This window comes from Peromyscus maniculatus, chromosome 20 (assembly GCF_049852395.1).
Source record: "Peromyscus maniculatus bairdii isolate BWxNUB_F1_BW_parent chromosome 20, HU_Pman_BW_mat_3.1, whole genome shotgun sequence".
NCBI classification, from domain to species: Eukaryota; Metazoa; Chordata; class Mammalia; order Rodentia; family Cricetidae; genus Peromyscus; species Peromyscus maniculatus.
The window spans coordinates 243,672-267,971 of NC_134871.1; the positions used below are offsets into that span (position 1 = coordinate 243,672).

General features: G+C 43.4%; 1 long non-coding RNA gene across 1 annotated transcript; it reads right to left on the minus strand.

Annotated features, from left to right (window-relative positions):
• Positions 1-1,594: 1,594 nt before the first annotated feature.
• LOC121824412 (uncharacterized) lies at positions 1,595-11,262 on the minus strand. The gene is made up of 2 exons (XR_006066304.2): positions 10,509-11,262; positions 1,595-2,464 (listed from the first exon to the last, which is right to left on the minus strand). It is a non-coding gene; the product is annotated as an uncharacterized LOC121824412 (long non-coding RNA).
• Between the last annotated feature and the right edge of the window lie 13,038 nt (positions 11,263-24,300).

Genomic DNA, 24,300 nt, shown 5'->3' on the forward strand with positions numbered 1-24,300 from the left:
TTATCTTTCTTGTAAAAATGAATATGAAGTGCCAGGCATTGGCAGTGCATGCCTTTAATCCCAGCACTCTGGAGATAGAGGCAGGTGGATCTCTGTGAGTTTGAGGCCAGCCTGGTCTATAGAGAGAATTCCAGGACAGCCAGGACTGTTACACAGAAAAACCCTGTCTCAAAACAAAACAAAACAAAACAAAACAAAACAAAACAAAACAAAACAAAACAAAACAAAACATGAACACAAAGCAACAGGAATGTCTATAATGAATAATCTGTTTCTAGATCCATTTTCTTTTAATGGATCAGTAGCTTAAAGGTAATTTTTTTTTTTTTTTTGGTTTTTCGAGACAGGGTTTCTCTGTGTAGCTTTGCGCCTTTCCTGGAACTCGCTTTGGAGACCAGGCTGGCCTCGAACTCACAGAGATCCGCCTGGCTCTGCCTCCCGAGTGCTGGGATTAAAGGCGTGCGCCACCACCGCCCAGCTTTAAAGGTAATTTTAAAGCAATTTTGTTCAGACTTCCAACTTTTTACATTTTACCCTGCCCATATTTTATGATTGTTTTGCTTACAATTAATTTGATAAAGAAATATATATATATGTGAATATATATATATATATATATATATATATATATTTAGAGTAAATTTGAGCAAGGAACTAAATTTTAATTTTATTTAATGTTAGTTTAAAAACATTTAAATAGTCATATACATGGCTAGTGTCTATCAAATTGAGACAGGGTCTCTCTCTATATACCGCTGACTCTCCTGGAACATATTATGTAGCCCAGGCTAGCATCAAACTCGTAGAGACAGCCACCTGCTTCTGCCTTCTGAGTGCTGGGATTAAAGGTGTGCCCCACTATGCTAGGCTAGCTCTACTCCTTCTGAGAGTTGGCTTCTGGGGTAGACAGTTTATCAGTGTAAAAATTGGAGATCTGATTATAGTTTTCAAGGGATCACTTTGAACACTAGAAGCATTTAAGTAGTGTCAGACAGATAGTTTCTAACTTAATGGAACCTATGACCAGGATAAGTCTTAAGGTTAAAAGGACTAAAGTAGATACTAAAGAAAAAAAAAAATCAAGATGTGGAAACAAAAGTTTGGATGGATAGTCACTATGACTCTCATTACCTATAACCTAAAAATGTAACCACGAAGAGTGAGAAAATGATAGCACCATCTGCATAATAGAGTGCCACAGATAATGCAAAAATGTGTGTACTATTTGTACATGCGTGTATTCCATTGTGTATCTGTGTGCATATAGGAGCCAGAGAGGACTAGTGTCTTGCTCTATCACTCTTCATGTTCAGAACTTAGTCTCTCATTGAGACAGGAAATAAACTGGCTGCTGGTAAGCCTCCCTGATCCTTCTCTCTCTGTCCCTTCTCCCTACCAAGCACTGGGGTTACACGAGTGTGTTCTGCCAAACCCAACTTCTCATGTGTGTGCTAGGGATTTGAACTCTGGTCTTCATGCTTTCATAGTAGACCCTCTTATCTACTGAGCCATCTCTCCAGTCCAAAGGCATATCATCTTTGGAAAGATAGCTATCATATAGTATTTAGTGGTAAAGTACATTATGAAACATGTCTGAAAAATTAATAAAATATACTTAGGGTGGTTATCTGACTTACTTGAAAATAATTGCTTGATTTTTCTGACACATTTTTGGCCTTATTTATATTATCCTATTTTTTCCCCTGGAATAAGCATGTATTGTTTTTATACTAGGCCAGTAAAAAACAATAAGAATGAATTATTTTTTAGTTCTTAAAGGAACCAGATAGAAAGATCAGTCATAGTTCAGACGGGAGGAATCCCAATAGCCTTCAGAGAGGAAATGAGCTGTCAGAAAATTAGCTTTTAAACAACAAAATGAGCCTTGAATAGCGAGGATGGGGAAAGCGGAAGCAGCAGGAGGAAGAAATGTTTCTTGAACACTTGCCCTGGGAGTGCTGACATGGGTTAGCTCTTAATTGTAAGCATGGCCAGGTAGACGTATTAGGTATCAGTGTCACCCCACTTAACAGAGCAGGACATCACGACTCTGGTAGGTTAGAGGACTCTGAAAGTCAAATCATGAATCTGGAAGACAAGACTGATTTGCACACTGGCCATTGCTGGCTTTTCCTGCTGGAAGAGTTCATGGCTTGCTGGCTGTCATTCATATGCTGAGATGTTCTTTATGTGTGGTCTGCGCAAGTCTGGACTGGATTGTTCATAGGACAGTGGCCTCTCCATTCCTGTTGTCCATTCCACATAGCCTCGTCAGGGCTGAGTAATTCCTATAGCGGTTAACCTCAAAGATTGTTTGGAGAGATCCAAAGAGACAACAGGCTTGACAGGGCTTTGTGGACTGTGGATTCACATCAAGGATTTCTTATAGCTGATGACCTTGTCTTCGTGGATATTTTTTTCCAAGCCATTATAAACTTGACTTTTAGAACTGCCAATAGTGCTCCTAAAAGAAAAAGATACAGTTTAGAAATTCATGAAAGTAGCAGGAAAGTGCACAGCATTTATTTGCTTCTAAACTGCGTTTTAAAGACGCTTTTCTGACTTTTAACTGGAGCATCAGGGCTTGCTAATAGATATTTTTGAGGCAATTCCTGGCTACCTCTTATTTGAACCAAACCCTGAGCTAAGTTAGGCCTTGTGAGATGAGATCTATGTGTTATTACTTGTATAACAATGCATCACCAGCCCCTGACTCAAATAATAGCAGTGACTCTTCTATGTTTGTGGTCAAGATGTTGGGCATTGGTTGTCCTCTTATAGAGAGGAACAGGGATGGGAACATTTGGAGGTGTCCCTGGGTTCCCACAGAATTCTGTCTATCAAGTCTCTAATCACATCCTGAAAAAGTTTATTTCATTTTTTTTTAAACACTTAAGGGTTAAGAACATTGTATTTGTGCCAAGCAGACTTGGCTTGAAGTCAACATTGTGGCATTTTTTTTACCCATATGACTTGGTATATTATTTTACCTGCATGACTTGCTATATTACTATATCCCAATTTGTAAAATGGGATCAGAACTGAAGTTACAGATGATTAGGAGGCATCATGTGGGCTCTGGGAACCAAATCCAGATCCTCATCAGGAGAAACAAATGCTTTTAAATACTATGCCATCTCTCTGGCTCCTGCAAGGGACTTTTAAGACACACAGAAAACAAACATCCAGTTATAAATTCAATAAAAAATCAAAGGTGTGCTGCTGTACTGCAGGCTCTGTTATAAGCACTTCACGTGGCTTAGTGAGGAACTAGACAGAAGCCCCGTTGTCAACCCTCTTAGTGTGAATCCTAGTGGGACGAGGAAGGCATATAATGAGGAAGTCAATTGTGCAGAACTGCAAGTTACAAGTAGAAACATGGACGAGGCTGAGGGGGATTCAGAAATGCACGTGAGGGGAGATAGGCGGCATTGCTGAATTGGGTATAATGCTTGAGAGCACAAGTGAACAGAACGTTGCGTACCCCTCCAGCTTTCATGAGATGTCAGCCATTAAGGCTGTACACACTCACCCTTTGTCACCACCTTCCACCATCCTAGAATTTCACTTCCTGGCTCATCTTTTAGGTCAAGGATGCCCATGTTGTGTAGTAAAGACGTGCACAGAATGGGCTTACTGTATGAGAACAGACCTCTGGCTGCTCTGTGGGTGATAAAGGAGAGGAGAAGAAGAGAGTAAACAGAGTCCAGTCACACAGAGGTCCATTTAAATAATCTAGTTGAGAAGTGATAATGGAATTAAGTGTGGTCATGTTTAGGAAGTCACAAGTGGGTAGAGTCCAGATTTTTATTTATTTGTTTATTATTAATTAATTAATTAATTAATTAATTTTGTTTTTTTGAGACAGTGTTTCTCTGTGTAGCTTTGTGCCTTTCCTGGAACTCACTCTGTAGACTAGGTTGGCCTTGAACTCACAGAGCTCAGCCTGCCTCTGCCTCCCAAGTACTGGGATTAAAGGTGTGTGCCACCACCACTCGGCTAGAGTCCAGGTTTGTTTTGAAGCTGGAGTGCCATGAATTCCTACAGAAAAAATGTGAAATGACTCACACACACACAGAGAGAGGGGGGGGAGGGAGGGAGGGAGAGAGAGAAAGATAGATAGAGAGAGAGAGAGAGAGAGAGAGAGAGAGAGAGAGAGAGAGAGAGAGAGAAGAGAATTTTAGCCCCAAAGACTAGAAGAATGAATATATTGGAATAAAGAAGACTGTGGGAGCTGCCATAAGAGACCCAGACAGGAGTCTGAATTTGGATTTGTTGAATATTTTATGCCTATTCACATCCAAGTGGAGGAGACAGCTGATGTGAAAATCTGCAGTTCAGGAAGGACAGTCAGCCTTGAGATTTGCACCTAAGTGTAGGTGAGATCAAGCCACATGCTTAGATGAGACGGTTGAGGGAGTGAGGCTGGAGAGAGAAAAGAAGAGAAAGAAGCAGGAATGAGCTCCAGGGAACGTCACCATTTAAAGTTATGCTGAGAGTCTTCCTTCTGGTTTGAGGAATCCACTGACTCCCCAGTGAAATGTAAACATTATATAAAACCCAACCATTTGAAGTCCTAGAAATGTCTCAGAGGGTAGACAGCAAACGAAGAACTATTTACTCAAGAAAACATTTAAAAACTCTGGCTGAACTGGTGAGAGTCTTGTGCTGGCTGAAGCAAGGCCCATACACTCTTTCATCCCTGCTCCCTAAGGTAGAGTACAGCACAGTCTATCACCACCTAGAGCCATAGCCAGTGTTCCTGCTCCTCTTTGCTCTAAGTTGGAGGACTGTGTGCCTCAGGGTGTGCATGCGTGCGTGCGTGCGTGCATGCATGCGTGCGTGTGTGGCTTAGGTGGTGGTGGCTACAGCATCAACAGTTGTCTTTCTGCTCCTCTATATCTATGGCAGAAGGCAACGCTTCTGAAAGCAGGGACTCCATTCCACCCGGCTCCACCCTGTGGGATGGAGCACCAGTCCGGGAGTAGTATGGCTTAGCAAACATGGCCTTAACTTTCTCTGTTCTAGTCCTCGAATACAGTTTGCATGCTAAGAGAGGCAAGCCAAAGAGGATTAAAGCCCAAACTGGAGGAGCCACAGATCTAAAATTCTGAGAAGGAATGGGAGTCCAGTCACAATACTGACGTGTGACTCGGTGTTAAGTTCTTAGTTTTGATCTCATGAACCTGAACAGCAAAGGGAAACAGAGCAGGTGGTCTGTGTCTGAAATGTGCAATTCATCCTGGACCTGGAAGGAAGTGCTGGTGTATATATGGCACTGATGGACCTTAAGGACGTCACGTTAAGAGTAACAGAAGAGCATAGGCTGTGTGGTTAAACTCAAAGATGGGATCCCAGTAGTCAAAACCATAAAGACAGAAAGTAGAAAGTGGTTTGCCAGGCAGCTAGTAACAGGAGAAAGAGGAATTATTGTTTAATGGCCACAGAGCTTGAGTTTTGGGAAATGAAAAGGTCCTAAAGATCTAGTTTGATGGTTGCAATGCAATACGATGCATTTAATATCACTGAGCTGTGCAATTAAGAATGGTTAACCTGACAATATTTATATTACGTGTATTTTGCCATGATAAAAAAAAAATTGGAAGAAACTTAGACCATTTTACACATTTTTTTTTTTGTGCTAGATACTGCAGAAGTTTCCTTCTTTTGTACACTTTTATTTGGGCTACTATCAGAAGGTGCCAACCATATTCAGGATGGATCTTCCTTTCTAAATAATCTGATCAACTTATTCCCTTTTAGGAGTGGCCAGTGGCTTGGTTTCAGTTGATTCTGGATCCAGTGAAGGTGACAACCAAGATTAGCCATTCATAGGATGAATTCATTAATGAGTGAATGGGCCATTTTAAGTGTATGTCTTCTACAGAAGGCAATGTGCCTAAGCCCAGTGCTTCTCAGCCTTCCTAATGCTGTGACCCTTTAATACAATTGCACATGTTGTGTCGACCCCAACCATAAAATTATTTTCATTGCTATTTCATAACTGTCATTTTGCTACTGTTATGAATCGTAATGTAAATATTTGATATGCAGGATGTCTGACATATGACCCCTGTGAAAGGGTCATTCGAGTCCCAAAGGGGTCTTGATCCACAGGTTCAGAATCCCTGACTAAACCTGTCCTGTGTGTTTGGTCTGCTGCCTACAGATGCTCTGCACTGTCTTAAGACTGGCAGCAAGAAGGTCACCACTAGAGGTTGCTTCTCAACCCTGAACCAGAACTGTGAGCCCAAAGCAATCTCTCTTCTTTGTTACTTGCAAAATGGATGGAATTGTGTTATTAACAACAGAAAACACACTAAAAAGTGTTTTTGCTCATGAAGTTGCTAAAGACTAAGTTTTAAAAAGTGCTTTAAACATTGGGGTAGAGTAGATGCTCTTTTGAATTTTGCTGCAGAGGAAGAAAGGGCAGATACTTGAGAGGAAACGTGTGTGCCTATTTTCTTGTCGAAACACTCTGGCTTCCTCAGTTCAACAGTGTGCTGAACTGATGCATTCTGGGGGAGGGATAGTCATTGCCTACAGATGTATACCCAGCTGGGAGCCCATCAGGCTCCAATAGCTAGTTCTAAACCTGTGGCCACACAGAAGGTCCTGATTAAAATCAGTGGGTCACAAAACAAAACAAAAAGACATGGTTGTGGGAAAGGGGCCTGTTGGGAGGAGCGGGAGATAATTGGAGCCGGACAGAGAGGAGAGATGGTAGTCGGTGAGTAAATGGAAGGCACTACATACATGTATGGGGTTGTCAAAGAAGAGCTTTATCAAGAAAAGAAAAAAAATACTGCATGATAAGTGTCAACAGAGAAATACACACCGTGCTGTGGGAGTTCAGGGTAAAGCCTGGGGATCTGAGACAGTTTCTTAGAAGAGGTGACACTTGAGGCTGGCATTCGAAGTTCAGTGAGAGTTACCATCAAAAGAAGTGTGAAAAAGCAGCTTAAGCCATGGTGCAAAGCAGAGAGAGCCCTGACACTTGGGGGCATTAAAAGAAGGCTGGTGTTAAAACTACGAAAAGCAAGAGAGGTTGCCGCCTCACATACAGAACAGACATGCTGGTTCCGATCTGAAAGTAATGTGAGGCAATCAGGCTTTCTCCAGTACAGAGATCAAACAGACAGCTCTCAGGGCTGTGGATGATGGGCCAGCAGTAGGCTGAGGTGAGCAGGGGCAGAGTAAAGCTAGTTTTGTTTGGGGTTTTTGTAGGATGCCCTCAACTAGGTCAGTAGGCTCGTCAGCTAAGAACAACCAGAGGGGAGGCTGTTGACTTGGTGGCTGGGAGGGAGGGTGATGACTGGGTAGATAATGACAGATTTGACAGGGATTACAAGAGTAAGAGGAAGGGCAAAGGATCCCGAGGATCCTTTGGCCTATCAAGCTGGAGGTGTCAGGTGGACATTGAGTATAGGAGCCTCAGGAGAGAGAGATTAGGGTTGGAAATGTGGATATGGAGAAACCAGCATATTGCTCAGTAGCTCTCAACCTATGGGTCAAGACCCATTTGGGGATTGGATGATCCTTTCACAGGGGTCACATATCAGACATCCTGCATATCAGATATTTACATTATAATTCATAACAGTAGCAAACTACAGTTATGAAGTAGCAATGAAAATAATTTTATGGTTGGGGGTCATCGCAACATAAGAAACTGTATTAAAGGGTTGAAGCATTAGAAAGGTTGAGAAGCACTGATGTAGGCAGTTGTTATAATGATGAGAGTATGGGTCTGGGAAGATAAAGTGATTGGGGACCTGAGTTCAAATCCATAGCATTTCCACAAAGAGGCAATGGAGGAGGAGTGGATCCGGGGGAACAGGGGAGGTTGGGGCAGGGGCTGGGAGGAGGCCAGAGAGGGAGAGGAACTGCAGTTGGCATGTAATGTATGAGAGAAAAATAAAAAAAAAATAAACAAAGTCTTTACTTAAAGTAGGGGGGACCAGATATGATGCTGTGCATCTCTAACCTCAGCGGTGGGGAAGGAGAGGCAAGATGGGTCCCTGGAGCTCACTGGCCAACCAATCTAACTGGTTGGTGAGGTACTGGTGAAGAGATTCTGTTCTAAAAATAAATAAGGTGGACAGTGATAGATGAGGACATGTGACATTGATCTCTGGTCTCCATGTGCATTCACCCATAGACATCCACCCACACCCCACTGCAAAACAAAATTAATTGTTGAGGGTAGATGATATTACCCAAGCATAGTGTCAACGGGAAGAAGAAAAGCCAAGAACCTAATTCTAGTATTGAGGAAGGGAAAAGAGGGGAAAGGTGTACCAAAGCAAATGAAAGGCCTGATTAGCAACACCTGAAGATCAAAGGAGGGAGGAAGAATTTCAGCACCATCAGTGGCCAGTCTAACATCTGATGCCAGGGAGTCCAGTTCAAACGGACTGGAAGGGAGTCACTGTCTTGCTGATAGTGTCTTCTCTGGAGACTATGTCCAAACAGTCCAAGTAGAGACCTGGGAGAAAAGGGAGATCGTAACTGTCTGGCCAGTGAATGGGAAGTGAGAAGCACAGGCAAGAAGTGAAGTATTTATTTTCCCAGTATGTTCTACAAGAAAAATAGAGTAGAAATAGGTGATTTTTGGAGGGACTATCAGACCCACAGCACTTAAATTTTAAATTTTAATAAATTTTAATATAGAATGTGTAGGCTCATGGCTGGTACTGGCTATTAGCTTCATGATTCATTCTGAATTTTTTTTACTTACAAAATGCATATTATTTGTGTGTATATGCATGTTTGTGTCTGTGTAATTGCAGATGCATGTGCACACGTGTGGAAGCCTGAAGTGGTGTCTGGTGAAGTGTTTATTTAATTATTCTTTCACAATAAAATCTCAAGAGTCAGATATTGGGGTAAGAATCCGAATGATCAACAAAGTGGTGGAGAAGTGACCAGTGACTTCCTATCCCTTTTGTTCCTACATCCAAAAGGGCTGAGACCCTCTCTAAGCCCCACCCTATTACTTCTTGTCTCTCTGTCTGTCCTCAGTCCTCCAAAACGTCTATGGTTATTTTAGTAAGCTAATAGCTAGCTCTGCCCTTTGATTCAAAGCAATGTGTCAAAATTGTTGTCAGAATGTGTTCAAAATATCACACAACAATCCAGGGTCCTCTGTCACTCTCCACCTATATCTTTGAGACACAGTCTCTCCCTGAACCTGTCTAGTGTGGAAGCCAATAGGTCCTAGTAATCTTCCTATCTCTGCCCTCTTTGGAGCAGGGATTACAGGCATGCTTGGAATGCCCAGCTTGTTACATGGGTACATGGATCCAAACTCTGGTCCTCAAGATTGCATAGTAAGTGCTCTTAACTGCTGACCCATCTCCCCAGCTCCCTCATTCTGGACTTCTGATTACCAGCAGAGTAATTTGTGCCATTCTAAGTTACTAACTTTAGGGTCATTGCAGCAATGGTAGATTTAAATACATCTTCTGACGGTGAGGGAAAATGTACAGAAATAGTTAATTTTGGGTCTGGGTAGGCAAGAATTGAACACGGCATACCGAATGTTTTGCATTAGGAAGCTAGATTGTGTCTTAGGATGATGGCAGATGAAACAGAAATAAACAGGAAAGGTCTTAGAAGCAAATAGTCGAGGCATCTAAACTAGCAGAAGAAAGAATTGGACCCGAGCTTGAGTCCTAAAGACAGAATGCACTGAACAGAACATGCCCACCAGCAGTGTCGATGCTGGTGTCCTTCACAGCTCTGAGACTTTCCTTAGAGGTGTTCAGCCACCCCAACAGAAGAGCAAAGAAGGTGCCTGTGAGTCTGACTCGGGTTTGAGGTTTTACCAAGTGATGGGAATAGGGCAGTGTTTCCCATGGGTGGCATATGTAGCTTGAAGAATGGACAGGTTTTCAGGGGAGGAGTTTCCAGGGCTGCAGGGTAAAATGAGAAGAGGGAGAGTGAATGCTGGGTGGAAAAGCGGAAGTTCTGGAGAAACGGTGGGAGGGATGACCGTGCCTGATGGTGTGAAGTGGCAGGGTGTCTGATGGTGTGAAGTGGCAGGGCTGAGTGAGCAGGAGCTGCTGAAAGATGGAAGGGCTGATGCCTTGGAAGGAAGGCAGCAGAGCAATAGGAGGCAGCTGAGATTTGCAGCATGTCCTGAGGTTCCAGGTGGTTACCTGGGGTTGGGCTTTGGGATGGGCATGATGGAGTAAGTAATCACGAACCCCAGGGGGGCAGGGGTGAAAAGACATTGCTGATGCTCTGTTTGACTGGAGGAATTTGATGGTGGGACTCCAAGCTCCCTACAAACGTGGTATCTGCTTGTCATAGGGTTCCAGGTTGACTCATATCGCCCACTTGGGTGGGTGGAACTCATATTAGATCTTTGTCCACTGGGATCTCATTGACAAATGCTTTGGGTGGCTTTGCTCTCACTGTGTCCCACATTCTTTGCTGTTGCATAACTATAGAATTTGGGCTATTTTAAGCCACCTGGCCTTTTGCATATATTGTGTGCTTACGGTAGTAGAAGCGGCCTTGTCCACTTTGTCTGCCTGGTGAAATCACCAGCTCAGCTGCCATCTACTCCAGCAGGCTCCTCCATGTTCCCAATCCCCAGTTACAGCTCTCCAGGGAAATGCTCCCTCCTTCCTTTACATACACACACACACACACTCTGCAATCAATACGTAACCTCAGTCCACATTTTTCTCTCTTCTCATCCTAGGCACCAAAACTCACTGTGCCTTAATTTTCTATGTGTTCCCAACACTGAGAAAGCCCACAAACTAGAATAAATGTGGAGGGATTTTTAAGAAAAGCAACCGTTCTGATCAAAGGGGTTGTAATAACATAGCTGATATACTGGATGATTCCAGCCATTTTAGCCCTTTTGGACGGATGTACTCTTTTTCTAGAAGCAACTGCTTAATAACTTATTGTCCACAGTAAGACCACAGCAGCAATATAACAAAACATGGCTCAGTTTGGTCTTCCCAAGCCCAGCCTTATCCGGTTGCTAGAAAATTTCGATTCCTGAGTGGATTGCCCCCATGTTCTCACACAAATCCTCCTTTACTGGCTCCCTGGTCCCTCTATCAGGGGGGCAGTATCCCCTTCTTCTCACCACCTCACTCTCCTAGATCCTGTCATCTGTTCTTCTGGGCGTGAAAGCCCCGATGTTTGGAGTGGGGCCTAAACTTTCTGTGAACCTCGTGTCAAATCACATGGCTTCAGACAACCCGGGGGCCGTTTGAAATTACAGTTGGAATCCATGGAAAATGAATGACATGAGCAGCTGAGAACCCCGCCCCCACAGTCTTTAACCACCCTCCCCGTTTTTTTTTTTTTTTTTTATGCCACCTCCTCAGAACAAAATTTGTTAGCTGGGTATTTGAAACCTGAGCCTTGCACAAGAGTGAGGTGTTGATTGGGCCCATTCAGGGACTGGCAGCTGCTCCAAGGGGTGGGGTGGAGCTGCAGGTCCCCCCCACCCCCGAGGAGATCTCTGGTCTCCAGAGAGCTGCTGTTGAAGGGTCCTTGGGGGCTACCCCCTTCTGTTTTGCACAATCTATCTTTAGAGAACTGCAAGTTCATTTCTCAGAAGGGCCTCAGGGCAGAGATGACTTCTAAACGGGCAAACCACTTCCTGCAATCTTTAACTGAATTGAGGCTGGGGGGGGGCGGGTGTGACCATCGGAGGGGGGCTCCATTCACACTCGTCCAACCCTCTTGTCTTCCTACCGACCACTGCTGGCATGGACCCAAGGGAGATGGAGCCAAAAGTGGGCCCTAAAGCACCAAATGGGAGGCCACAAGTTAGAAACTCAAGCTTGTGTCCAAGGGTTAAGGATCCACAGGGACTGGAAGCGGGCAGGGCCCTGTCCTGAAAGTCTCGTGTCACACAGACACTCCTGCAACTAAAGACAATGTGAGATAGTCTTTGCCTACTTCCATGGACCTCCCCACCCCTAACATGGTGTCAGGAAGCTGTTTCAGAAATGAGCACAAAGCACATGGCTCTGTCTCCTTGTGGTATTGATAACAAATGAGTTATCATAATGACGACCCCCCCCCCCAGAGGAGACTCAAGCAATTGACTCCACAGAAAGATAAATTCATACAAAAGGAGAATGGGGTTTACTCAAATCTTGTTTCTATCATGTTGTAACTTCAAGGACATGGGTGGGTGTAGGACTCTGTGCCCCAATAATCATCCTAGAAGATGGCTGTGAAGTCTTTAAGAGATGATGGTCATGTAATTCTCATTTCATGGTTGGGTGTATAATATGTTTAATACATGCTTTTTCTTATTTTCTCAAAACAAAAAGCAATAGCCACTTTGGAGAGTTTGCTGATTCCAGGCCTTACCTCTGCATGTACCTTATCTAGGAGGTCAGTGGTACGAGTGTTGGGGCTTTGTGGAGTCTCAGGGTAGAAGAGACAGTGTCTTTGTGGGATTGTTCTCTGACTAACAGAAGAAATGTTTCCTCCTTTCCCCTGGGTTGTTATATCTCACATACTTCTGGATGCCTGTTCCTCCAGGACATCAAGTTAAAGGTGAGTTTCAGATAAAAACAAATGCACATGTAATAGGCATCTTTCCTGACACTGCATGGGACACACTTTTGCTATGTGATTATTTTTGGCTTATTTGTAATTCAAGGGCTGACAAGATGGTCCAGCAGGTAAGGACACTTGCTGCTAAGCCTGAATGACCTGAGTTCTAAACCTAACCTCTACATGTGTGGCATAGCTTACTCATAGTACACATACTATACCTACTACTACTGCTGGCCAACTTCAGCTTAATGAACTCCATGGTTAGCATCCTGCCATTGCACTTGGGCTACCCATTTGTGTCCTCCCCACCCCCATGCCATTATTCCTATTTTATGGAGGGGGAGGTTGAGTCACAGTGTCATCTGGCCAGGCAAGGGATCTGGTGAGTGGTGAAGTAAGAATGAACCTGGGAATGGTTGACTCTCGGTGAGCTTACAGAGTTACCCGGCTTTGTAGTCTAGAATGAGAGCCGTAGCTGGAAAGAAATATGAGCATTCGCTTTTTTTCTTTTATTCTTTTTTTTAAAGCATAAACTGCAAATAGGAAAGCAGCTGGATACTGTCTGGGAGGCCTGAGTTGCAGCCCACGAAGGCCAACATTCTGTGGACCATCTTTCTTCAGCATGGGGAGGTGGAGGCAGGCATTGGTGGCCTTCCTTGTGTAATGAAGTGTTATCTGATCACATTGGATATTTGATCACCGAGCTTTCTGATGTTTCACTTGAAGACAGAACCTTGGAAATGCAGAGAATAGATCCAATTGCAAGCTTGATAGTTCCTGTGCATCAAATGCCGATGGCAAAGGGGCTAGAATTGCCCCTCAGGGTCATTTCCACATGCAATTCAAAATAAGGGTTGTCAGCTGACATGTGGAAGGGGCCACTTTCCAGAAAGCTCCCAGGGTTTGCAGAGACAGGTGCTTGGCATCCATCTGGATGGCTGCTAATGTAATGACCACGGCTTTTGTCTGTGTCTTATCCTCATGTTTCCTCTCTTTTGCACACATGCATGCATTATAGCTATAGAACTACGCACACAAACATCACTATCTGCAAAATCCACATACAAATTGGAAAAATACATTTTAACTTTAGGAACAAAAACTAATCATATTCCATGAATTGTGCATATAGTTGTTAGTACTAGGATTTTAAATGAATCTATTTATTGACTCACCCATTCATTAATTCCTGGATGGATTTATTCAACAAACTTGTATTTCAGACCTATTGTGAGCTAAGCTATATGCTAAGTGCTAGAGGGTAAAGGAATGGGTGGAGTTCAACAATTACTTTTTTAAAAGCTTCATTTTTATTAGTTGTGTGTGTGTGTGTGTGTGTGTGTGTGTGTGTGTGTGTGTGTGTGTGTGTGTCTGTATGGAGGAATGTGCATGTGAGTGCAGGAATAGAAGAGGCTACTGGATACCCAGAAGCTGAAGTACAGGCAGGTGTGAGTCACCTGACTTGGGTGCTTGGAACTGAACTCCGGTCCCCTGCAATAACAGTAGCTGCTCTTAATCACTGTTCTGTCTCTCCAGGCCCCAGTAAATAGTATTAAACTCAACACATCAGTCTGGGCCAGGGATGAGAAGAAGACTCGAGACCGTGCCTCAGTTTATAACTGGGCTCTGATTTCCTAGCTTTGTGTCCTTGGAAGTCCATTTAACCCGTTGAGTATCAGTTTCCTCAGTTGTAAACTATTTTACTAGGTTACCAGGACAAGCCGTGACCAATTGCACGTAGCGTTGTACACACTTTACAGATGACAGTTTTAGCCCAGAGACATTTGGTATCTTGCTCAAGGTCACAACAATAGTGAAAAATAGACTTGAAATTGAATCTTGATATTCGCATCGCAAGAGTGATGTTTCCTCCACTTCTTTCCCATTTGCTTTTAAAACTGAACAGATTAATAAATTTCTTTTTCTAAGATATTCAGCAGTGTATTCTCTTGCTCTGGTACCATTATCTGATGGCTTCAGACCCTCTGGAGTCTGTATATTCTAAACCTTCATGACGCCCAAGACTATCACAACAGAGTTACCGTTTCTTTCAAGTTGAACCCAGCTATCACAGAGCCTCAAGTCACACAAACTGCCTGCCACCAATCTGATTTTAAACAGTCTCTGGATTTGAGGGATGTGTGGGACTGAAGACTCCCACCATCTTCCTCCTGTGGAACGTTAGCTCTTAAGTGTCCCACTTTCCTCTTCCTGACTTTTCCTTGTCTCTCCGCAATTCACCTTTTGAAACTATAAGCTCTTGATGTTGAAGGAATGACAATTTTAGCCATCATCTGCCCTAGAAAGGTGACCCTCAGACAATAGACGACCTCAGGAGGATGAGGAAAACAGCTGACTCCCACTGTGGACTCAGACTGTTAGACATGATAGCCCATTGTTCTCTCGCCAACACCAAGGTCCCTCTTTGAAAAGAGCCACGTGTTTGTACTCATGGGCTCCCATATTAATTCCTGTCAGACCTTAACATTGCCCAGTTGTGTACATTAAGCGCCTCTACATCCTTGGACTGATAGGTCCATCAATGACTTTCTGACCTAATTCTCAGACTGCTATTTGGCTCAGTCTTTCTACGATTCTCTCAACTGTTCAAAGGCTCTCATTTTGGTAGCTGTCCCAGGCTGACTTGGGAAAAACAAAGCAGTCTTCATTTTCCGATTTTATCATTTGAGTGACCAGCAGAAAGAACACAAATTTTAAGAAACAGCATTTGATTGTATATCCGATAGATAAACACACTCTTATATATATATATATATAGCAACATAGTAAAATATCATGGGTAAAGTTGAAGACACTTCTACAGTTTTTCTGAGGAAACTACCATTCAACTGGTAGATGTCCTACCAGGGTTTTATATCTACATCTTCATATTCATTGGTCTCTGAACATCTGTGTATTCTTGAACCCTTGTTGTTGAATCTATACTCTTCACAATCTAGTAATTTTTAATTCAGATGTGATAGTCATTTTCATTCTAGTACTTTACAGTGGGGGGAGAGGAAGAACTGTTAATTCATGGCACCCCGAAGACAGCTGCAGGCAGGTCATATCTCAACAAGAAATTTAATGAAGTCTATGGACTTACAAAGACACACACCATTGGTTTGCTTCTGTACCTAGTTACCATTCCCCGGTCCTGACCGCTAGGAGATCTGGCCGATAGCTTATGTTGCTATGGGTGCGAGAGAGTTTATAGGAGGGCGTTTAAGGGATGTGGAATTTTAAAGATGGAGCCACTTTAAAGGACAGTCTTTCTGACCTTGAAAAAGCAACTTCACCATACACCATCTTATGTGACTGCTTTTAAATCATCTGTGAGAGGGCACAAGGATGGCTCTTCGACCAAGCTCTTGAGACTATTGAAGGGATGAAGTGAGATAATGCAGGTTAAATCTTAAGTGCTGGCTTAAGGGCAGCTGTGGCATAGGATTTGAAGAATGTGTGCTCTGGGAGCAGAAGGCTGGATTTCAAACCTCGAGGCTGCACATCTTGAAGCTGAAATTCCATGTCTTGGCAGCAGGGGGCACTCTTGCACTTTCCTTAGGTTGTCCTAACTGGCTAACAGGCAGAAACAACTTTTTATCTCCATTGTCCAATTTAGTCTCTGGGTCCATTTGGGTGTGGAGAACAACCTTGTGTTCATTCACTGCGACTGTGAATCTCCAAAACGGCAAGAGTCTGATCTAGACTGATTTTATCTGTGTTTTTCTCTAGAACAGAGAGGCGCTGATCATGTGACCTAAATGTCACAGGAAGAGTTGTATCCAGTGCAATACAGGGTCCAAAACAGCATTAGAGACCAACTGCCACCTGGTTTATGCTTGACTGAAGTATGGCGGGTGACTTGATGTGCAGCAGCAGAGGGGATATCCTGTCGGTCCAGTCGGGAATGGGAATGAGATGTGGAACGTGGGTTCTGAGAGACACATTTTAAAGCCTTAGCTAGTGTGGATGGGTAGTTATGGGAAGCCATCAGTGAGGAAATGGGCCCATGTAGCATCATCTCCATCTTATCATAAATACTGGAAGCCTTGAAGATAGATGAGGCCCATACGAGATATGGGTTTGCAGAAACTCAGTCAGGCCACTCACTCTGGTATGCTTTGTGCTGGTCCTTGCACAAAGGGGTTAGGGGTTTCCACAATATAATCCCTTTGTTGCTAATGTTTTAAACTTTTTATTCTGACAATACGAACTTGAGAGAATAGTAGAAGGAATTCTCTTGATGTTAGCAAGTGGCCAAGTTTGCTTAAATATATATGATATGTATTATAGATAATACATTTTAAATGTAATGCCAAATGTTTTCACTAATAATACTTTCAGTTATTGGGTCACAACTAATTAAGCTTTCAAAACTGGGTAAAATTTTTCCTTTAATCTGTGGATTTCATGTGGGTTTCCCTTGTTAGGTACCAGTCCCTTGTCACATGGTAAAAGGAGGAGCTGAGTCCCACACTGAACTTGTGTCCCTCGAGCGTCTTACAGCCTGGCAAAGCTTCCTGTCTGTTGTGGCAGGCATTCAGAAGGACACAGGTGAGGTGTGTTATAGACTGTTCTAGTCAAACTTCCCCGGTGTCTCCTCGTGATTAGATTCAGCTCCCGCATTTCCAGCAGCATCATGGAAGGACTTTTCATGAATTATGGTGGATGCACACAATGCCAGTTTCCCTCATTACTGATGAGGTGAGCTATTTGCTTAAGGTAGTTTCTGCTTGACTTCTGTGCTGTAAAGTTTCTGACATCCCTCCTGTACCTAATGAGTATCCAATTGGAAGACCCTTCCCAAAGCAGACTTCTGCCTTTTGGCATGTGTCAAGATGTCAATTTTTTCTCGTATTGATCCAGTACTTGGGAGGTAGAGGCAGGCAGATCCACTGACTTTGAGGCCAGCCTGGTCAACAGAGCGAGTTCCAGGTCAGCTATGACTACACAGAGAAACCCTGTTTTGAAAAATCTAAATAAATAAATAAATAGATGATTCTTATATCATCACAGAGTCACTTGATGGGCACATTGATGACACCCGAGCAACCGATTCTGTGTATCTCCTTCCTCCCACTTTTCTTCTGAGTTGTACTTGACAAGGAAGAACTTTTCCTTCTTCCACTTTTTTTTCCTTGAAAACATCCTCTTTATAACGGGTCACACCCTTGAGCACTTGTGACATAAGCTGGTAGTCAGGCCTAGAAGTTGTGCTTTGTAGGACACAAAGACTGGTAGCACTTTTCACGTTTGTGCCCCGTGACACATTTGTACCAGATGACATGGAAGGTGTTTTGTCGAGGAAACTGGGACTCAGAAATGGTACCTCTCACTGCACATGCTGCATTAATATGATCAGAATTTCCTCAGGGCGCAGTAGGTAAATAAGTTGCATTTAGATCTTCTAAACACCTCGGGCAGTGATGCTAGGTCTTTTATGTGAATGGATGCATGAATGAGTACAAAAGCAGTTTGATCTAATCAATTGCTACCCTACTTGCTTCTGGGTCCAGGGAGTCTAGTCATCTCTTTTCATTGCAAAGCCTGACGCTGGAGCTTCGGCAGGGAAAGGTACTGATTATGTACTGAGATTAGAGCCCTGCTGCAGAGGGTGGGGATGAGCAAATAACTGAACATCCTGGGTGTTCCTGCATCCTACAGGAGGATGAGGACATCAGTCAAGTGGGAAGGGCATACAGGATGGTACTTCCATGTCCTAAAGACAAGTCTTCAACAGGTCGGGTCAGAGAGCGCCATCAAGCCACCTATATTTCCACTTCAGTTTGATATCCGAGTGCCACTGTTTGGGCTGAGGTTTTCTGTAGAGCCTCATGGAACCCACATGGGACTTCAGATTTTTCCTTGTACTCTGCCTGGGCTCAGGGTCTGACCTTTGTTCAAGCCCTGGTGCAGCTCTGTATGAGACACTGAGCAAACGATGACCAACAGTAAGTCACATGAAGTTCTGAGCTGTAGCCATGTACCTGACCCCAGGGTATCTGGAGGCTTTACTGTCTGCCAGACTGTGCTAACAGGAGGGGCTGCCCTGGGCTAAAGCAATTCTCATGAGACTTTTAATTCTGGGCTGACACTTTCCTGCGAGTGACCGACTGTGATGTGACTGACTACTAGCCACTTGGACTTGTCAATGTGGGGCATGATTTGATTGCAGGACTGGCAAATCTCTAAGTAACTTTCTAGCTCCAGAATTCAATGACCAGTGATTTTTTGGGGGGGGTTGTGGGTGGGATGGATGGGGTGGGATGGGTGTCAGGTCATTATCATTAGTTCCAACCTCATGGTCCTGCTTTCATCTGTTTGAATTTGAGGTGAGAGACACAGCTGTCTCGCTGCTTCTCCAGTTGGTCTGCAGACCTTCTCTTCCCTGCTGCTTTCAGACTTTTAGAATAATGATATCCTTCCTCTTCCAGGAGCTGATGGGTCTTGCTCAAAAGGAACCGACAGCCTTGGAAGAATTCTCCTAAAATAATTCTCCGTGTCTGTATTTTTCAAAGAGGAATTTCACCCCATAAGGCAGTGTGGGTGGGCTGGTCAGAGAAGTGGAGTGTGTGAGCATAACCACCAGCCTAGCTGGCCTGTGTTTGGAGGACGAAGAGTGAACCCTTCTAGCGGTCTTTGGAATCTGCCTCTTTTGTCACAAGAAAAATAGAGAGAGGAAAAGCAAAGCGAACAGCTTAACATAAAGCCATTACTTTCCTGGGGCAAACCTCTTGAAAGTGCATTCAGAAGTCTATCCGAGTCTGGAGAGATTCCTGTCACGTTTCCTCTTCTCCCCCTTGTAGACTGACAAGGATGGGGTTAACCTGTAGGTCATCTGGCTGTCTCCGGAAGCGTCGGGCCTCCAGTGTGGACAGATGCTAATGGCACATGGAAGTTCTCTGCTCCCTCTCCAGAGATGGGTCTGGGGAGAATGACCTGATCACCACTCTGCTCACAAACCAACCATGGCTATTGCTTGACATACTCACAAAACCAAGTTCTCACAGTCTCTGGCAGAACCCCACCCCCCATATACATCTTCCCGTGCTTTCTCTTGCTTGGTGCTGTACCCACCCTGGAACACTGAGGTCACTCCTGCTTCCAGCCTATAGGGCCCTCCAGGTGATCACTAGATGTCATCCTCACCCATTCTGCTCAGGCGACCTCACCCTCTTTCTGTGGAGCCTGACCTGGTACTCTGTCTAAAATGGCCACTCAGCTCCCTTCCTACCCTCCTCAATGCCTGCCAGCCTCCCTGCCCTTCTCTGTCTTTTAAGTTTCTCTTAGCACCTTCTAATACTGCATAAACTTATTTATTTCCGTTTACTCTCTCCCCGCACTAAAATATAAATCCATTGGCACAGAGTCCTTCATTTTGTTTATTGAGGTTTTCTAAACACCTAGAAGGAAAGACAGTCTATAAACACTTGGTGAGTGAATGGATGGGTCCCATTTCCGGCCCTAAGAGCCATAAGGGAGTGTGGGGGTGGAGCAGAAGCCCAGCAACTGAAGAGAGCCTACTGTGTCTCTGAGCGAGCCAGAGGCCCATTCACTTTTTCATGGGAAGCTGCCCTCCAGGAAGGAGGTTATGCAAGTGTGAAGCTTTTCCTAATCAGTTGTACCCTAGACTGGTGAAGAAACCCGACTGGTCAGAATAATGTCTCCCACCTAAGTTTCCCCAGCTTCCTGTTCTAGGAATGACCAGCCACAGCAGTCACACAGAAACCAACGGAAAAACAAGCTTCCTCCAATCTCCCCCTGCACCTTGAGCATTGAGGTTTATGAAGATTATGGTAGAGTTTATCCAAGGGAACTGTGACCACTACCATGCCACGGCTCCTTCCCCTGGCTGGTGGTGATGCAAGGGCCAGGGCTGAAAGGAGGGCACTGGGGTATCCGGAGTGGGGGACCTCAAAGAAAACGCATCTTGAGAAAACATGAGTTGCTCTTGCAGATCCAGCCCGGCTGCTTCCTGAAAATGAACCGCACTGTGTGGGTCTCCCCAGCCCTTGACTCCCCTTCTCCTTCCCAGCTCTCTTCCTCTGTTCTCTGCGATCCCTACTAGAAAAAAATAATTGTCTTGTTTTCATATTGGGTACTGTTGCAAGGAGACAGTTTTGGGAGCCGGAAGTGGAAGGCAGACATGCTTGTGGGCTCATCCTTCTGGGGCTCCTCTGCTCTGCGTCTCGGTGTCAGTCTTAACAGCTGTGCTGGGGCTCTTCTGCAGGGCAGAGGCGGTGACAGGGTTTCTGATGAAGGGAAAATTGGTGCTGTGTATTGTTGTGGATGGGTGTTGATGCCTTCGTGCTCCCCGGGTGCCAGCATGCAACAGCAGTCCAGTTAAAGGGCAATGCAGGGTTCCGTGGCTTTACTGTTTGCCTCTTTTTAAGTGTTCAGCGAGGTCTTGAGTTAGATCAGGAGAATTGAATCCGTGGGTTTCTTCATGGAATTATGGGCTATTAGTTTTGCAGCCATAACATTTTCTGTGTACTGTTCTTTAAAAAGGTGTTTCTTTCTCCCCCTCCTCCCCCCCTCCTCCTCATTAAATAACGTGTGTGTTATTTATGCATGTGTGTAGGCCAGATGACAACTTGTGTAAGTGGGTTCTTTCCTTCCACCATGTGAGTCCTGAGGATGGAACTCAGGTCTTCAGTCTTGGTGGCAAGTGCCTTACCCACAGAGCCATCTTAGTGGCTCCTGTATATTGTTCTTAATTTCCAAATATTATTATCTGTCATATTCCCTTTTGAAACGTTTAATTCATATCTCTTTATTTATTATGTGTCATGACGTATGTGTGAAGGTCAGAGGAAAACTTGCTGGAGTGGTTTTCTTCTCCTACCAGGTAGGTGTTTGGGATTGAACTCAGGGCATTAAGACTTGGCCTCAAGTTAGCCGGGCGGTGGTGGCGAATGCCTTTAATCCCAGCACTTGAGAGGCAGAGCCAGGCGGATCTTTGTGAGTTCGAGGCCAGCCTGGTCTACAGAGTGAGATCTAGGACAGGCATAAAGCTACACAGAGAAACCCTGTCTCGAAAAACCAAAAAACAAAACAAAACAAAAAAAACCCCACATTACAGTTCTTTAAAAACATCTAAACAATTAAATCTTATTTCTTTTTCTTTTGTATTCTTTATGTTGCCACTTTTTAAAAATAAATATGACATTTAAGATATTAAATTTATATTAGGTGAATGCAATTCTATTTTTTTAATGTAATAAAGGCCTTCTGTTCAATGGTACAGTAAGATCATAAGTAGGATTCATTTAAGGAATTGTCTTGAACAATAAGTAGGAAGAATGGGTTAAATATTGAGTACTTTCAGAGACTAGAGCATAGGTTTGGTAAGATTATGGGTTGTTACAAAAAGTCTTTATTAGTTTACCATTTATTGAATAAACCTTTTTATAGACTCAGCAAAAAAAAACCACACAAGTCACAGAAGTACAGTTTAACTCTTTTCCTAAAATACTCATAGTGCACAGCACCCACCGGCAGATAGCCATTTTGATTGTAGGCTTTCTGGTGGTGTGTAGTAGTATAATCATGCAGTTGTCTTGTGCTACCTTGCTGAATGATGAGTTCTAGCATCTTTTCTTATCGGCCACCCACTTGGTGTCTTTCATAGAGTGGTCAATCTTTTATCCATTCTTTTAATCTCTTGTTTTATTATTGGCAGAGGGACCTCTCACACCATCTGAACTCTTTGCCAGATATATGAGTTATAAATATTGTCTTGTGTATCAGGACTTCCTTCTCATACTCTATGGCTTTGCTAGATATGGAGATTTGGAATTGCATCCTTTTGCAAATGTTGAACCATCTTTATTACCTTTATATTTTTATTTACAATATAATTACATCATTATCCCTTTCCCCTTTGTCCCTCAAACCCCTCTCATGTACCCCCATACACTCTAGAATTCATTGATTCATTTTCTGTGATCTCTTCCTCTTCCCCTCCCTCCCTCCCTCCCTCCCTCTCTCCCTCCCTCCCTCCCTCCCTCCCTCCCTCCCTCCCTCCCTCCCTCCCTTTCTCTCTCTCTCTCTCTCTCTCTCTCTCTCTCTCTCTCTCTCTCTCTCTCTCTCTCACACACACACACACACACACCTGCTCAAATACATTTATCTTTTCAAGGCTGACCACTCGGCACTGGATAACCAATTAAGGACTCATCCCTGGGGAAGACTATTTCTCCCACTCTCAGAATTATTCCTTAGTTGCTTTGAGTTCTTTGTCTATGGGTTAGGCCCCATGGGAGACATGTTAACATGTCTGTTGGTGTTGTTCTTGTCAAGGTCTTGTTTAGATGGTCATATTGTTGAGGTATCATGGGTGAAATTTCCCTGATATTTCTAGGAGATACAGTCTCTCTGCCAACTCCTGTTTCTCTGGTTCTTCTAGTCTTTCTGCTCTTGCCCACTTCAGCAATGGTTCCTGTGCCTTAGGTAAAGGAACTGTGTTGGAGAAGTGCCAACTCGACTGTCCATCTCATGATCACTTGTTATCTGCATGTTGACCTTTTGGGTTTTCTGTAAAGATGTCTTGCTGCTGTGAAGAAGATTCTTTGAAGAGATAGCTACACTTATCTATGAATATAAAATTAAACCATTGTTTATCTTTGAAATGAAACCAGCCTGATCATTATATATATATATATATATATATATATATATATAGTGTGTTATCTTTTGGATTTACTGTTGAATCTGAGTTGCTAGGATTTTGTTAAGGCCTTTTTTTTTTCTAGTTCACAGTTCATGTGTTTCTGATAGTTTGGCTATTTGTCTCTGTTCTTTTTCTAATCATGATCTCTATATCTCTTGCTCATATAATCCCTCCTCTCTCTCTCACCGATTGGACTCCTGGGGCTTGGCCGTGGATCTCTAGTTTTTTCTTATTCTCTCCCCCCTTTCTTTCTAAAGTCAAGCCAAGTTAGATCTATTGCTTTTCAAAGAACAAACTTTCCCATTCTTTCACTTCGCTTTTTCACACATTTGTTTTCTTCCACTAGTTTTGCTTTGGTTTCCTCTTATTTTCTAAGTTCTAGAGGTGCTCTTTTTGATCACTAATTTGAAATTCTTCTATTATTTTGATGTCCAGCACTCAGCAGGGAACAGCAACAACAACAAAAGAATCACAACTGTGATGAGTTATGGTCTCCCTCCATGGCTATTAACAACTAACGGATGCTGGTGGGGCTGCGGAGGAAAAAGAAGCTCATACTTTTTTTTTTTTTTTTTTTTTTTTTTTTTTTTTTTTAAAGTGGGAATGTAAGTTTATACAGTCATCATGAAAAACTGTGAAGATCCTTCAAAGAAATGAAAACTATAACTACCTTACGATCCAGCTTTTCTACTCCTGGGAGTACATCCAGAAGAAATGATATCAACATACAAAAGAGATACTTGTATGCTATCTCCCAGTGACTATGACACAGTTAGCCTCTGTGCTCATCAACAGATGGAGGGATACAGAAAGGATGGTGTATATAATACAATGGGATATTATTAAGTTATAAAGAATAGTGAAATCCTGTCATTTGCAGAAAAATGAAAGGAAGTGGAGGACAGAATGTTAAGTGAAACAAGCCAGGGACAGAAGGACAAGTACCACCTGTTCTTTCGAAACTAAAACAAAAGTCAGCATTGTGAACTGAAGAGCACTTACAGGAGTTAGGAAGGGGGTTAGAGGGTACAGAAGAAGGCAAGTATGGAAATCTCTCTCTTTAAACATGTGTTATC